Source organism: Triturus cristatus, chromosome 3_1, assembly GCF_964204655.1.
Source record: "Triturus cristatus chromosome 3_1, aTriCri1.1, whole genome shotgun sequence".
Taxonomy (NCBI): domain Eukaryota; kingdom Metazoa; phylum Chordata; class Amphibia; order Caudata; family Salamandridae; genus Triturus; species Triturus cristatus.
This window is the reverse complement of record NC_140583.1, coordinates 633288404-633301707: the sequence shown is the minus strand read 5'-3', so window position 1 is coordinate 633301707 and position 13304 is coordinate 633288404. Positions and strand designations below refer to the sequence as shown.

At 45.8% G+C, this 13304-nt stretch overlaps 1 protein-coding gene across 1 annotated transcript in view; it reads left to right on the top strand.

Annotated features, from left to right (window-relative positions):
* The window catches only part of IQCH (IQ motif containing H), an 846786-nt gene that overhangs the window by 361119 nt on the left and 472363 nt on the right, over positions 1 to 13304 (top strand). The gene's annotated exons all lie outside the window — the stretch shown is intronic.

Sequence of the window (13304 nt, the reverse complement as noted above, 5' to 3'; positions counted from 1 at the left end):
GCGAGAGGGGCGCCAGGTACAGGACGGGCCGGCATCATCATCAGTATCCCTGTGGTCGCCATCCCCCGGGTCAGTGGAGGGCCCTGAAGGGTACGTACCGGCCAGGAACGCCTGTTTGAGGCAGGCAAAAGCATCAGCGTCCACCCCTGTGTTGCGGGCCTGCTTCGCCGGTGGGGGTTGCGGATCCGTGGGGGGCTCGTTAGGAGGGGCAGTGGCCGGGCAGGCCTGGCGCGGCTCTTGCCAGCTTCTCGCATGCCTGCGCGATTTGGCGAGACAGACGACTCTTTAAGGGGGCCATAGCTTCAGAGACCGCCCTATGGATGGATGCATCGACTGCATCATAAAAGTCGTCATCCCACTGTAGCGCAGAAAGGGGGTCCTCCTCCCCTTGGTCTTCTACGTAGGGATCCATAGCTCTTATAAGCGAACGTGACCCCAACACCAGGTAAGGTGCCAATATAGTTTGACAGTGTATGTCAGGTATGGGGGGATGGGTGTCAGCCTCTACTTTGGGCAGCCAAGGCTCGCAATCAGGTGGGCTGGAAGCCCGGGACCCTGCAGCCCAGGTGCAGTTGGTTCGTAGCGCAGCCTGCTGATAAAAGGGTCCCTGCAGGTCTTAACACATCCTGCAATACAGAATCACTTGGAGCGTAGGAGGAAAACTAAATACAGACCCCCAGGGCGTATGTGCTGACTGAGCTGGTTAACGGCAGCAGTACAGATACGCGAAAACAGGCGTAGATACCAGCAGGCGGACAAGGCTCCACGCGGCGCTGCGGCTCCGGCTCTGGAATGCGTGGTATATGTGGAATTCGGAGCACGCGTGCCGCGGGTTGAAGGCGACAACAGGTGCCCTCTGGCAGTCGGAGGAACACACCACCGAGCCTGCACCTCGCATACGCGGCTGTCAGGGAGTTCAGACGCTCCCACGGCCGGAATCGGGTCGACCCGAGTAGCGAATGACTCGATGAGGAAAAAACCTGAAAGGCACAGAGTTGAGGGAAAGCTGAAGAGCTGAGGCACAAATTAGAGTTGTGGCAAAGCGGGATGCGCACGAGCGAGGGGTGCTCGGTGCGCGCGTCAGCTCTAGAAGGTCACAAAATCACCACAGAAGCTGCACTAGGCAATCATGTGTATCAGAATAAAAACTACTCTTCAATACAATTTAAATAAGTACCAATCATGTATAAAAAAGGTTATAAATCACATTTAAGCAACAATACGGAATCACCATGAGAGACAAGAAAAGCACAGTTATCTGGCTGCGAGCAGCGAAGAAAGAGGGGGAATGGATAATGACAGAGGACTATGAACTGATTGAATCCCCATGATTGGTGGAAAGGAATTGGACAGTCTATCTGTGTGACTCTTTTGTTAACTTTGTTATCTCATTCCTAAGGCCTCATGGGAATGGTCGTTTTTTGTTGTTATCTTTAAATGGCTGCTATTCAATAAAGGGAAGAAAAAATAGCATAATCCGCGCCTCCGGTCCTGACATAGAAATTAAACCCCCTTTCTACTTTCCTGGGCAAGGAGGAAAAAAGGAACTTCCTCAAGTGAAAGATAATGCGCTTTAGGGGGCAGCGAGCTATATGTATGTGAAAACACTTGCACTGTTTGTGCTTTCAAATGCCTGCTTTGGAAAAAGGTCAATTTTAGTTAGTCAGTGAATATTGTTCCCTCTAGATTTTAAATGTGTGCCTTGTAACTTTCCGAAGAAGCTCTGTAGCTCAGTGTATCTTTTGACCATGCATTTCATTAGATAAAAGAGGGCTTCCTCTACAAGAATGGAGCCATGGCAGAGATACTGGTGCTGGGTGGTGCAGTGCCTGAGTTCTCTGCCTTTCAATTGGCTTCTAAGCCTAGGGCAACCTCCATCCGTCAACTGGTGAACTCCATTCAAATGTAAGTTGTCATTCTTTTCCCATGTCAAAGTGGTTCATTGCATTAACCTGCAGCTCTCTGTCTAGAAAATCCTCTATCTATGCCAAGCTGACCAGCATGTGGGGTTGACATGAGCCCTATTAATGATATGAGTATGTCACTGCAGTGTCAACTATAAAACATCCCTAAAGAATTGCAACGACAGGTTGAAGAGGTTACAAAATAAAGTGGCGAGATTGTGCCTGAGCTCCACTAATTTCCAGTGCAAAGGAGGTTCAAGATCAAGGATTTCTGCATTTTGTATAAAGTAAAGTAAAGGATAAGGATATCTGCCTAGTGTGGCCCCCACTCACACCAACTAGGAACCTGTGCTCATGACATGCACATTGGATCAACAAATGTATTTTCAAGTACTTGAAGCAGAGACCTGAATTCCTAGATCCATGTTGCCCCTTCATGGAATGTCCTGGGTGAAGGCCTGATGGAAGAACTGAACTACAAACTTAGCTTAACAGTTAACTTCTGAAAACAGAACTTTAGAAAATCGCTTTATGCTTATGTCTACGTAGGTTGTGAATGCCGAACATACTAAATCTGCTCTGACTTCCAAACAGAGAATTCTAAGGTATTGAGAAATTGACATACAGCGGTCTATAAATCTACTTAGTTATTCAAAACAATGCGCCTCTGTCTTCTGTGCACATTGTGATTTTCTCTTGAGCTGAGCACCATAAAGACTTCAATGTTTTGGTCCAAAGAAGCATTAGACTCAGTTTGTCATCTTTTCTGGGATAGGTGATGTGGTACAGAGAGGATGAGATGCAGGTGGTTAGGCCAGAGAAGCCACACCTGCCTAGAACTCCATTCCTAACCTCGGTCTAATGGCCATTTCTATCCTGAAAAATGTATCTTTGGAAGTCAAACATAATCGCCAAGAAAATCAGTATCTGTTGCATAGTGGCAGAGCTGTTATAGGTGTAGCAGAATCCAGTGTGTCCCACAATGGGTGAGAGAAGATGGGAGGCTTGATGCAGACAAGATGGCCCTGTAAGTGAAGTGAATTTGAAAGCTGTTCGAACAAGGGGAACTAACATGGCCACTTAACTTAGAGATAAGGACATCTTTAACTCCAAAGAAATGCCAAGGGTAGCAGGTGACTAGTCAATCAATGGGTGCTGAAATACAGGTGCTGGGTTTGAAGGTACATGCTGCAGACGAGACCTAGGGCATAGTGCTGCATAAGACAAGTTGAATCTGGGACTCCAGTGCCTATATTCCCCAACCTCTTGTAAGACAGGAATACCAATAAAGGAAAGAGCCTAGAATTAGGAGCCACCGATAGCTAATGTAGTAATGGATGCAATGTAATATGGCTGCTTTTTAAAGTCACATTACAACCCTCAATCAACTCACCTAACCTGAGAAAACACTAGACTGTAAATCCCAAAGGACCGATTTAAATGCCTCATTTTATAATCTGAGCTACCACAATAATTGGAGCAAAAAGCGCATGTTCTCGCTTCTGCATGTGGCCCACTTCCACAGTTACTGCTACTGTCTCCAGTGTAAGGTTGAGAGGAATTAAAAGCATGTACCAACACCATGTCCCAAAAACTTCAACAGACATGCTTTCAACACCAGAACATGTGGCCCAAGATAGAAACTCCTCACCTAGGCTTAAAAGGGCAGATATTGAAGAAATGTTGGGGAGAGGGCTAGAAATAAACATTGGCGAGGTCAGAAAGAGTTACTGATCATGGTGGGGCTGGGGAATGAGTTGATGTCAAAGATGGTCATCCCTCCATTGGCACAGGCCCAATCCTCAAATGAAAACTGGCTAGTCGACCACAAAGAACAATTGATCATGATGGAAAAAGGGACTATATGAGAATCTGCAAGTTTGCTGAAGCAACACAATGTTTCTGTTACTGAGAGGAAGTGGAGGAGCTAACCCGGGGAATATGCTTAAGCACTATTTCAAAAGTACATGGAACTGAATGACCAGGGATGCTTCCTGAAGACGAACCACAAGATGGCGTTTTTAAGTTCCATTCATTCCAGATAAAGCAAGGATCCGTTGGAAGATTTAAAACTCTTTGCTGGTTTTGTTTGATACCTCTTCAATTCTTGCAGAATTATGGGCCATCTTATCCCGGCTGAGCGCCTTATTGTATTGATCACGGGGTCTTTGCATAGAATTTTATCAGAACCATCCTCTGTTTTTCTCCACTGTCATTCAAGTTCTTCACATCTTGCCAATTTTTGCTCCATCCCACGTGCCAGCTGAATTTTCTGTGGATTTAATTTTTGTCAGATGATCTGGGTCTACTATGAATAGTGATTTGTCAGTGTTGGCAATTAAGATATTGAGAAGCTTTTTCTGGTCTGCTTCTGATACAGGGATTTGAAGGGTTCTCCAAATGTGGTCAGTTATAAATTCCTTGGGTATGTTCCAGGGATCAGTCTCACTAGACTTTATTTTGTTGGGAATCTACTGTCACTAAGGAGGCACTGCTGCTTGACTTCTATAAGAGATTAGTGCTAAGGATTGTGAAGAAGAAGTGTGAAGGACTTGAATGCAGCTTCAGTGACAAGAAATAGAAATCCCAATAGTTAAATGGGCATATTTGAATATCGAGATATTTAGTTTACCTCAGAAATGGGTTACAGTTCCAGTATCTCAAAAACTATTGTTTTTTTCAATGCATGTGAGAAACAGTCCTTGTCTGCAGACTGCAAGCACTTAAGAAGGAAAGTTCCCCTTAACACTGTTATGATTCTGCTCATGTTCGGAGAAAACTTAGAAATTCTTATTCAGAAAAACACCCTTTTAAATTTAGGGGATCTAAATGCTGATGGGTCGGGCTTTTATCATGTGTAATCTAAGTAGCATGACCTTAATGTTGCGGTAGATATAACACTAGCCCTTACAAACGTTTCAATATAAGTTCTATAACTGTACAGACCAGACCCCATTTGTAGTAGCAAGCCTGTCAAAGGTGTACAGATGTTAGCAAGGTATTTTGATTCCATTGTGAATCAAGTATATTGGAGTGCAGAAAGAAGCACTGTTAAAATAAAAAAGATGACCGTACTTATCACTGCCCTCACTAACTTTCAAGAGGTAGATACCTGGACAGAGAGACTGGCACATTTTAAACAAGAATTTCAGAAGGCATACTATCAGAACATCAAGTTCTAAATATTGTGCCACAAAAAAATGTGTATTGCAAGTGCATAGGTAAGTATGGGAGTGCTATACTTAGCTCCGCAAATATGCACTTTGACTATATATATATATATATATATATTACCTACTGGCGGTCGCCTGTAGGTAGTTATATTTAGGACCTAGTTACCATAGGAAAATTGTAACATTCTTTTCCCAATAACTTTTGCTCCGGATGACGAATCTTCGCGAAATTTTCAAAAGCGGTGCGGCGCTCCGGTCAGCTCCTATCCTGTAAGTTTCGGGGTGATTCGTCAAGCGGGGGCCGAGAAAAAAGGGGGGTCCCAAAACGCGTTTTCTCTATGTTATTTCCGATAGGAAATTTTGAAACAGGCTACAGCCCGAACTGCTGAACGGAATTACACCAAATTCTGCAAAAATGTAGCCCTAGGCTCAGAAAGAGACCTTTTTTTTTTAAAATGGTGTAAATCCGTTCAGTAGTTCCTGAGAAAATCAAAAAATAGAGTTCAAAAAATCGATTTCCCATAGGAAACTTTAAACACGGTTATAGCAAGAACTGCTGAACGGAATTACACCAAATTTGTCAAAAAGGTACTGCTTGGCTCGGAAAGCGACCTTGTCCAAAATGGTGTAAATCCGTTCAGTAGTTTTTGAGAAATTAAGAAATAAAGATAGTGAAATCTATGGCCGCGGTGGATCCGCGCACCCTCCCGATCACGAGCTAGAAGGACCCCCAGGGCTAAAAAAAGCATTTTTTTTTTTTATTGTGGATCCGCGAAGGATCCGCAGATCCGGCCGAAAAAACAAAAACGAAGCGCGGACTCCCGCGCTTCGTGTTAATAAAGCCCCCGGGTGGGCCAGGTCCGGGGGCAGTTGAAAACAAAGTGTGGGGGGGCCCCAATCCCCCCACACTTGGACCGCCACCTCCCCTTGATGAAATAGGTGCGGGGGCACGCAGCCCCCCCGGGGACCGTCACCCCGGGGCAAATTTTTAAATGTGTGGGGGGGCCTCTAAGGCCCCCCAAGCCCCGGGGACCGCCACCCCCAGGGCTTTCATTAATTATAAGCGGCGGCACACAGCCCCCCGCAGCCCTGGGGACCCCCCCATGGGGCTTTTAAAAAAAAAAAAAAAATTAACCTGTGTGGGGGGGCCTCGAGCCCCCCACATGCCCTGGGGACCACCACCTCCCCAGGGCACTAATTATTCAAAATAGGGGGTGCGTTACGGACCCCCGCGCCCTGGGTATCACCACCCCCTGGGGCTTTGCATTAAGTGGGAGGGGGGGTCGCGCGGCCCCCCTCCTGGAGCCAATGATGGCCCTGGGGACCGCCACCCCCAGGGCCGGCTCCTGCAGTGTAGTAAAAATTAAGACCGGGTTTCCATAGGAAATTAATTTTTTTAGCTTGCTAATAACTTTGGCACCATGTAATAAATCTTCGCAAAACTCTCCCCAAAAAATTTAAGCCCACTCAACTCTTTCCTGGAATGTTTCGAGGTGTTCCGTCAAGTGGGAGATGAGAAGAATCGGGTCCCAAAACATGTTTTCCCCATGCAGTTTCCCATTGGAAAATTGAACACAGCTGCAGCCAATATGGCTGAACAGAATGACACCAAATTTGGTAGGAAACTCTATATTTAGCCAGAAAGCGTGTTTTTGTGATTCTGAGTAAATCAGTCAGTTCAGTAGTTTTTCAGAAATTAAGGTTAAAAATGTATGGGTCAAAAGAATAGATCTAATTGGCTACCTCACATCAACAAAGGTGTTTGGCATCCATATATTACCCATTGGCAGTCTCCTTTGGGTAGTTCTAGTTAAATCAGCTGTTCCATAGGAAAAGCCTTTTTTGTGTTGCTAATAACTTTAGCCCTGTTTAACAAATCTCCACGAAACTTTCATAAAAGGTGCTACTTTTTGACTAGTTTGTGCATTGCAATCCTTTAAGCAGGGGCCCAAAAAAAAGGGGGTCCCAAACGCAAAATCCCCAAGCATTTTCCATAGACTTCTTTGAGAAGTGCTACAGCAAAAACTGCTAAACAGAATTACACCAAATTGAGCAGGAAGTTAGATCTTAGTCCGCAGATTGTGCTTTATGTGATTTGGTGTAAATATGTTCAATAGGGTTTTAGAGATTAAGGGTCAAAAATATTTATATATCTGGACCGTTGGGTTTGCGAGAGGCTCAAGAGACTCCGGCTGGAGAGCCAATTCAAAAATAGAGTTTTCTGAGAGGCTAGTGATATCCTGTCCCCATGGGGGGGACACAGAGGGACCCCCTCCTGGGGTCAAAATAGAAAAATGTATTGCAATTTTTGCACAGATCCTGCAGGATTTCTAAAGGATCGAATGGAATAAAAAATAGCGGCTCAGAGCCACATGGTTTAATTAAGGGGAGGCCTGCATCCCTCCTTCTGAGCCATTATAGGCTCCAACAAGCCCACCCCCATTGGCCACATTTCATAAAGGGAGGGGGCGCGCAGCCCCCTCCCCAAACCACTATGGGCCTCGGGGGGGCCCAGCCCCAGGGCCAAAACTTACTTAAATGGAGAGGGCGGCCATGCGGCCCCCCAGAGCCAATAAAAGGCCCTGGGGATCCCATACCCCATGGCCGCTACTTTTAACAAAAAGGGAGGGAGGCCACTCAGGCCCCTTACCTGAGCCATTAATGGCCCTGGAGACCATATCCCACAGGGCCAGCTCACTTGTTGTGTCCTGGGGAGCCCACTCCCTGGACACAGCAGTTTCCCTGCCCACACCGGCGTGGGCAGGAAAAGTTGTGTTTGCTGTCGCCTGGCGGGCGCATTTTTAAAACGCCTGCCAAACAGGAGCAAAAACAAAGTCTGCTCCCAGCGTCAGGAGTTTTAAAAATGCTCCCATCAGCTAGGGGCAGACTTTTAATCTGTTTCCCTGCACACACTGAAGCAGGCAGAAAAACATTTCAACAGAATTGTTCCCGCCTGGAGGGGGCATCATAAATAGCTGCTCCCTCCGAGTGGGAGCAATACCGGCTCCCTAAGCAGGCAGGGAGCTGGCTGGAATTGTAGGGGTCTTGAGGCTCCCCCCACGGCTCACAACATTGTGTATGGTGGGTGCCCTGGGTAGGCAATATAACATAGGCCCTGGGGAATGGGAGAATGGGTTCCCCGGGTCCAGAATAGGTTCAGAGAGGGGGCAGCACAGCCCCCCTCCCCTGAAAACAAACACGGCCCTTGGGTTCCCAGGCATTTTAAAGGCCCTCCCCTTTAATAAAAAAGCACCAAATTACCCACAAGCTTCGCCCATTTGGCACCGGTCTTTCCACTTTAGTAGTATGCAACGGTGTTCCTGCCATTTTCCAAGCTGATGGACAGTGTGTTTTCTCCACAACTACGTTGAAATATGATCTGAAATCTTTTATGGAGGTGAATGCATCGTTGATGTATTGGAGAGCAATCTCTTCTGTAGTGACTGTCCAAGATGAGTGGGTTCTTTCTTGTCGTCTCCTGGTCTGAGGGCAGAGTCCATGGTTTTCCCTTTTATTTGCTGCTGAGTATGCACAAGCACCAAATCACCTACAAAATCTGCCCGTTTCACCCTGCCTCTTCCACGTTAGTAGTATGCAACGGTGTTCTCGCCATTTTCCAGCCTGATGGACAGGTTGACACTGCTCGCCCAGGAGAAACAATATGGTTGAGGCATATGATCTGTAGATCATATGCTTTAGCATAGATCGTTATCTGGTGTTGGGTCCGGATGTTTGCACTTTGTTTTGTTCGAAGAAGTCTTTGCATTCACGAGGTAGGTGACTCCTCCTTTCGGTGATAGTGCGCATGGGCAGATTATAATAAGATTATAATAAGGATCCAGATCAAAATAATGACCCCTACCTGTATCCCTCCAGATCTTCCCCACCTGATGATAACATCGGTTTTGCGCAGCTTATTAGCAGGGCTGCTCAATATCACGGAGTGGAGCTACACTCAGACCCTCTAGAAGAGCATTTCCATGTGGAGACATTCACACATTCCCAAAGGTCTACTAACACGTTACCAATGCTCAAGGGCTTGCTAAACCACACTGACGAAGTATTCAAAGACCCAGTTAGAGCCAGAATACTAACAACTAGAGTGGATAAAAAATATAAACCCGCTCCTACAGACCCGGCATATATAAAAGGCCAGTTGCCTTTAGACTCTCTTGTTGTATCTAACGCCCGCAAGAGAGCCAACTCTCAAACCACAGGCGACGCCCCTCCTCCTGATAAGGAGTCAAAACTTATTGGTGCCTCAGCAAAAGAGTGGCTTTCCAGGCAGCTAACTATTGGCATATGCCAATGCTCAGGCTCTGTTAGCCCGATATGATAGGGCTCACTATGACGAGTTGGAAAAACTCATGCAACATTTGCCGGATGAGTATAAAACTAAAGCTAATTACCTCATCCAGGAAGGGATGCTCATCACCAACACCTCCATAAAAGGTGCACTAAATGCAGCAGACACAGCATCTCGTGCCATCAACACTAGCATACTGTTACGCAGGCACGCTTGGCTTAGAATCTCTGGATTCAAGCAGGAGGTACAATCCTTCATACCTAATCAGCCCTTTGATAAAGAGCATCTTTTCGGGCCATCAGTAGATACTTCATTAGAGAAAATGAAGAAAGACACCAAAACTGCAAAGTCCATGGTGGCCTAACAATTGCCTTCTAACTGGGGTTCCTTTCGCCGCTCCTTTTATAGGGGTGAGCTCAAAAACAGTGTCTTCAGAGAATCCCTCCTCCTCTTATAAAGGTAACAACCAATTTAACTCCTCCAGAGGTTATTTTCGAGGAGGCTACAGAGGAAATAATAACAAGGGAAGAGGCAGAGGTAACTCCACCCACATTTCCTCTGCCAATAAGCAGTGTCTTCCCTCCATTACACCCCGATCATTCCACTCCTGTCGGGGGACGTCTCTCACAGTTCCTACCTGTCTGGAATTCCATCACCTCAAACAAGTGGGTAATACAAATTATCCAATATGGTTATTGCCTGGAACTTACCAGCACTCCCCCAACTATTCTTCCAAGGGAACTTGCAATGTCACCAGAACATCTCACCCTGTTAAAACAAGAGGTTCTCTCCCTGTTAGTAAAACATGCGATAGAACCGGTCCCTTTATGCCATCAAGGGACAGGAGTATTTTATTCCAAAAAAGGACGGCTCTCTCAGGCCCATACTGGACCTCAGACAGCTAAAACTCTACATTCTGTCAGACCACTTCTACATAGTCACCCTCCAACAGGTGCTCCCATTGCTTCAGCAAGGCGACTTTCTCTCCACTCTGGATTTAAAGGACGCCTACTTCCATATTCCCATTCACCCAGCTCACAGGAAATATCTCAGGTTTGGGGTGGACAGGGAACATTACCAATTCAAAGTTCTCCTGTTCAGGGTAACTACTGCACCAAGAGTCTTCACCAACTGTCTAGCAGTGGTCACAGCTCATTTAAGAAGACAAAACATTCATGTCTTCCCTTTCCTGGACGACTGGCTAATAAAAGCCAAGTCATAACACAGCTGCATACTCCACACTCACAAAGCAGAACAGCTGCTTCACGACTTGGGATTCACGGTCAACCTCTCTAAGTCTCATCTCCAACCCTCTAACACTCAAGCATACCTAGAAGCCACAATAGACACTTGCAAAGCTCTAGCGTACCCCAACCCGGTCAGGATACTCAACATGGAAACCCTGATATCACAATTTCAACCACAACACTCATTACCAGCCCGAGTGTTCATGCAATTGAGCGGGATGATGGCTTCTTGTATTCTAATTGTCCCCTACGCAAGACTCCAAATGCGTCCCCTACAGGAATGCTTAGCACGTCAGTGGAACCAGGCTCAAGGCTCAAGGTCACTTAACTGATCTGGTGTTGGTAGACAGGTGCACCCATCACTCTCTGCAGTGGTGGAATATACAAAAGTTTTCCAAAGGGCGGCCATTCCTCGACCCAGTTCTACAGATAGTGCTAACAGAAGACGCATCACTCACTGGTTGGGGAGCAAAACCATACCATTCAGGGCATGTGGACCATACGACAAAAACAACTCCACATAAACCATCTGGAACGGCTGGCAATTTTTCTAGCATTGAAAGCTTTTCAACTTCATCTAGTAGGCAAAGCTGTCCTAGTTCGGACAGACAACATGACAGCATTGTACTACATAGAAAAACAGGGAGGGGCACACTCTTCAGCTTTCACACCTAGCTCAAAGCATATGGAGATGGGCCATACCTCAGAAGATATGCCTCCTGGCAGAACACCTCCCAGGAGTAAATAATCAGATTGCCGATCTGCTCAGTCGTCAAAGACAACAGATCCACGAATGGGAACTACATCCTCAAGTTCTACTCCCATTCTTCCAAATGTGGGGCTACCCAGAAATAGATCTGTTCGCCACACACCTAAATGCAAAATGCCCAAACTTCACGTCCAGGTATCCACACCCATTGTCAAAAGGCAATGCGCTATGGAGGAATTGGCCAGGGAAATTTGCTAACGCTTTTCCAGCTCTTCCGCTAATTCCATTATTGGTTCGGAAGCTCAATCAACATTCCCTCACAATAATCCTAGTTGCTCCTACATGGGCTCGACAACCCTGGTTCACCACCCTGTTGGAACTATCAGTAGTTCCTCATCAAAAGCTACACCTCTCCCCTAGCTTCTCACTCAGAACCATGGAGAGATAAGGCATCTATATCCCAATCAACTCAACCTTGCGATCTGGCACCTGAAATCATAGAGGTTGGCTACCTTAATCTCCCACCAGACTGCATGAACGTCATTAAAGAAGCTAGACGACCTACCACAAGAGCATGCTACGCGGCAAAGTGGAAACGATTTGTCATTAATTGTAATAACAATCAAATCAATCCACTAGATGCTTCAATTCAAAATATAATTTGCTATCTTTTACACCTACAGCGTACCCACTTAGCGTATGCATCTATACGATTACATCTTGCCGCAATAGTGGCTTACCTACAAAACAGACAACACTTGTCTTTGTTTTGTGTACCTGCTATCAAAGCTTTTATGGAAGGATTCAAAAGAATCATTCCTCCTAGACTTCCACCTTCCCTGGTGTGGAATCTTAGTATAGTCCTTACAAGACTCATGGGCCCACCATTTGAACCTCTGCACAAATGTGAATTACAATTTCTAACTTGGAAGGTAGCCTTCCTTATAGCCATCACATCTCTTAGAAGAGTTGGTGAGCTTCAGGCACTAACCATACAAGAACCATTTTTACAAATTCACCAAAATAAAGTGGTTCTTAGGACTAACCCAAATTTTTTACCAAAGGTTGTCTATGCCTTTCATCTCAACCAGTCTGTTGAGTTACCGTGTTTTTTCCGCAACCAGGCTCAGTCGCAGAGCGTGCCCTTCACACATTAGATGTTAAAAGAGCAATACTTTAGTACATTGAAAGAACTAAATCTTTTAGGAAATCTAAACAACTCTTTGTTGCTTTTTCACCACCACATAAAGGCAATCCCATATCAAAATCGGGTATTGCACGGTGGATAGTCAAGTGCATTCAAGAATGCTACATTAAAGCTAAACACACCTTAACAATTCCCCCTAGAGCACACTCAACACGCAATCAAGGGCTCTATGGCGTTCTTAGGGAATATACCCTTAGATGACAACTGTAAAGCTGCAACATGGTCTACACCACACACATTCACAAAACACTATTGTGTAGATGTGTTAGCAAAACAACAAGCTAGTGTGAGCCAGGCCGTTTTAAGAACACTATTTCAGACCACTGCAACAGATACAGGTTAGCCAACGCTTGGGAGTAACTGCTGTATAGTCTATGCTAAAGCATATGCCTCGAACGGAAAATGCTTCTTACCCAGTATGCATCTGTTCTTGGCATGAAGAGCTGTAGCTTCATATGCACCCACCCATCTCCCCGAATACCTTTATCTGTTGCAGTACTATCTTACTTAGATACACTATACATGGACATCTCTTTCTACTTTTACTAACTCCATCATCACCCTTACGGCAAAACAGTCTGGGGGTGGAGTCGATGCCCATGTGCACCATCACCGAAAGGAGGAGTCACCTACCTCGTGACTGCAAACACTTCTTCGAACAAAACAAAGTGCAAACATCCGGACCCAACACCAGATGGCGATCTATGCAAAAGCACATCAATCTACAGCTCTACATGCCAAGAACAGATGCATACTGG